The 3,261-nt window shown below is 42.2% G+C and overlaps 1 protein-coding gene and 1 pseudogene across 15 annotated transcripts in view; both read left to right on the forward strand.

Moving 5' to 3' along the window:
- The window catches only part of nrcama (neuronal cell adhesion molecule a), a 1,100,153-nt gene that overhangs the window by 693,170 nt on the left and 403,722 nt on the right, over positions 1-3,261 (forward strand). The window lies entirely within an intron of this gene.
- The window catches only part of LOC116673021 (plexin-B2-like), a 279,884-nt pseudogene that overhangs the window by 252,767 nt on the left and 23,856 nt on the right, over positions 1-3,261 (forward strand).

The raw sequence follows: 3,261 nt of genomic DNA on the forward strand, positions 1-3,261 counted from the left end.
ATACCCAAGAGACAATAATACAAAAAGATGAAAAGCATGAAAAAATTGAAAAGACTAAAATACACATAAATATAAAATTAGTAAAATACAATAAAATAAAAGGGATAAAGTAAAGTAAAATAAGATCGGGAGAGGCTCTCCTATAGAAGTAGGTTTTAAGAAGGGACTTGAAAAGAGTTCACTGACTCAGCAGACCTGGTTTCCTCGGGCAGGCTGGTCCAGATCCTCGGGGCCCGGGCACCAAACCACCTGTCCCCTTTAGTTTCCAGTCCAGACTCTGGACCAGATAGCAGACCTCTGCCCGAGGATCTCAGGGTGCGTGCTGGTGCATATGGGACTAAAAGGTCGGAAATATAACAAGGCGAGAGGCCATGAAGAGCTTTAAAAGTGATCAATAGAATTTTTTTGAAGGCGTGTAAAATGGTCTCGGTGTCCTTCAAAGTTAACATAGATTGAATTTTAGCTATATTTCTGAGTTGATAAAAACATGACAAGAGTTGCCAATCTCAAAGTGTGTGATACAGTGGTTATTAAAAACAAAGGATCATTCCATTTGGGCTGAATGGGGGTGCCGAGTGTCTGGTTTCTTCCACTAGATACTAGAGGGAGAAAGAGAAATTACAATGAATACACAAAATATATCCATCATCGTACCTCGGGACCTTCATTATTAAGGAGTTTGATGGTATCAGCTACAGACTGTTTGCAGGCGGGTCTTACTGGTCCTGATGTTGTGACACGGCTGGGTCGACTCCTTACATCTCTCTCTCTCTCTCTCTCCCTCTCTCTCTCCAGTTTGTGGAGGAGGCTCTGAGTAAGAACGACACCATCCTCCAGTTCTACTCTCCGGCGGTGAACTGCTGCGTGGACGGCCAGTCCCCCCGGACCCTGGTCCAGCTGGACGACGTGCAGGAGGACCTGAAGGGCTTTGACTACCACCCCGACCCGTCCTTCAACGACCTGGCCAAGAACGTCATCACCGACGAGACCAGCATCATCATCGTCACTGTGAGGACGCCAAGCAACAACACATACACACTCATATACACACAACACACACACACCACACACACACACACCACACACAACACAACACACACACACACTACCACATAGACACACACCGGCAATACGCACAACGACTGGCCAGAACGTCATCACGACGAGACCAGCATCATCTCGTCCGGTGAGGACGCCAAGCACACACATACAAAATCATATACACCACACACACAACACACACACACACACACCACAACACACACACACACACACTACATAGACACACACACGGACAATACACACAACGACGGGCCAAGAACGTCATCACCGACGAGACCAGCATCATCATCGTCACTGTGAGGACGCCAAGCACACACATACACACTCATATACACACACACACACACACACACACTGTAGACACATTCACATACACACACACACGCACACACACCATATGTGTCAAAAGTATTCAAAATTATTACTTAGGTAGAAGTAACTAGGGTTTAAAAAGACTTTTGTAGAAGTATCAACTCAAGCTTTTTACTTAAGTAGTTAAAGTGTAAAAGTACTGGTTTTGAACTACTTAAATGATGAAAATAAAAGTAATGTGGGGGGGGGGGGAGTGCCAAATGACAAAAGCTTAGGCCACGCCACAGGGGGCCTATAGTGCACTACCCCACCACACCAAAAACCATTTCACATGTAGCCCAAAACCAAGATGACCTGAACCTGAACGGCTTCTCAAAGCCTGTAAAACCATAGCATCAACCACTGGATGGATCAGAAAAAAATGAAAAAAGACTTAAAGCTTATGTTCCTTTTCATCTAGGGCTTGGGTAATATATGGATATCACATTGACATTGATACATGAGGCTTGAGGGGCTCTTAAATTTTGGATATTGTGATATGACACAAGAGTTCTTTTCCTGTTTTTACAGGCTGCTTGACAGTAAAAGTATGTCATTTTCTGAACCTACCAGACTAATTAGCTATTTTATTATTACCCTTTACCCCTTTTAGTCATTGCATCGACAGTATTGGTGATTAATTATCAAAACTCTCTTTGTGTAAATATTTAGTGAAAGCACCAATAGTCAAGCCTACAATATTGACATTGATGTATTTAGTCAAAGAAGTCATTATATTTTAATTTCTCCAAATCACCCAGCTCTACTTTTACACTTTATATATATATATATATATATATATATATATATATATATATATATATATATATATATATATATTATATATAATATATATATGTTTACCCTTCTTTCTCTCCGCTCTTTTGTTCCTTCTTTCCTGCCGTGGTCAGGGCCGAGGCTTCTCCAGGGCGATGACAACCGAAGAGGCCCAGGCGTTTGTTGGAGACGCCTCGTGTCATGTTAACATACTACAGGTAAACAAACCACACGGTATCACACCACACAACAACACACACACACACACACACACACACACACACACACACACACACACACACTGGTCTCTGTTTACAGGAAGTAAAAGGAGAGTCACGTCCCTCATATCTGAAGCTGCAGAGATGTTTGTTCAAGTGAAGTCCCTTTTTTTTATGAGTCTGGCAGAAGACGGCCAAGCTGCCTCTTTGGTTCAGGTCTATATTAATATCACTAATACAGGTTTCTTGCCCCCCCTTCTGTTGACTGTGCACAGGATGAAAAGTTGATCCTGGAGGCTCCTTCCTCGCAGCCCAAATCCAGATCCAAACGCCAACGCAGAGACACGACCAACGACCTGCTGGAGCTTGTGGTAAGTGTCTGACTCACCTCCCTTCATACGGGTTCCCCCTTTAGATCCTTTATATAACAGAAGGGGTAATACAGTCATGGGTGTTTCACACATTCACACACTCATACGTACAGGATTAACTGATTACATGAGGAGGTGGGGAGTGAAATATTTAACTCATCGATCCAGACGGCATTTCAACAATCATGAAAAACATCTTTTCTTTTACTCCCTGCTTTTATTTTGACTCTATTTTGTGTTTTTATTTTTTGGTCCTTTGATATAAAGCACTTTGGGTTACACTTTACTTGAAGGTATCTACATAAGGGTGACGTGACACTGTCATGAACGTGTCATAAACATTAGAAACGGGTCATAAATGTTTATGACATGTCGCTTGTCATTCGGTTTTGTCATGACAAGTTATGGTTTATTTGTCATGTTGCTCTCATGTTGTCCTCATGTTGTCCTATCTCAATGTTCTTTTTAATTCCCCAAAATAA

Source organism: Etheostoma spectabile, chromosome 23, assembly GCF_008692095.1.
Source record: "Etheostoma spectabile isolate EspeVRDwgs_2016 chromosome 23, UIUC_Espe_1.0, whole genome shotgun sequence".
Taxonomy (NCBI): Eukaryota; Metazoa; Chordata; class Actinopteri; order Perciformes; family Percidae; genus Etheostoma; species Etheostoma spectabile.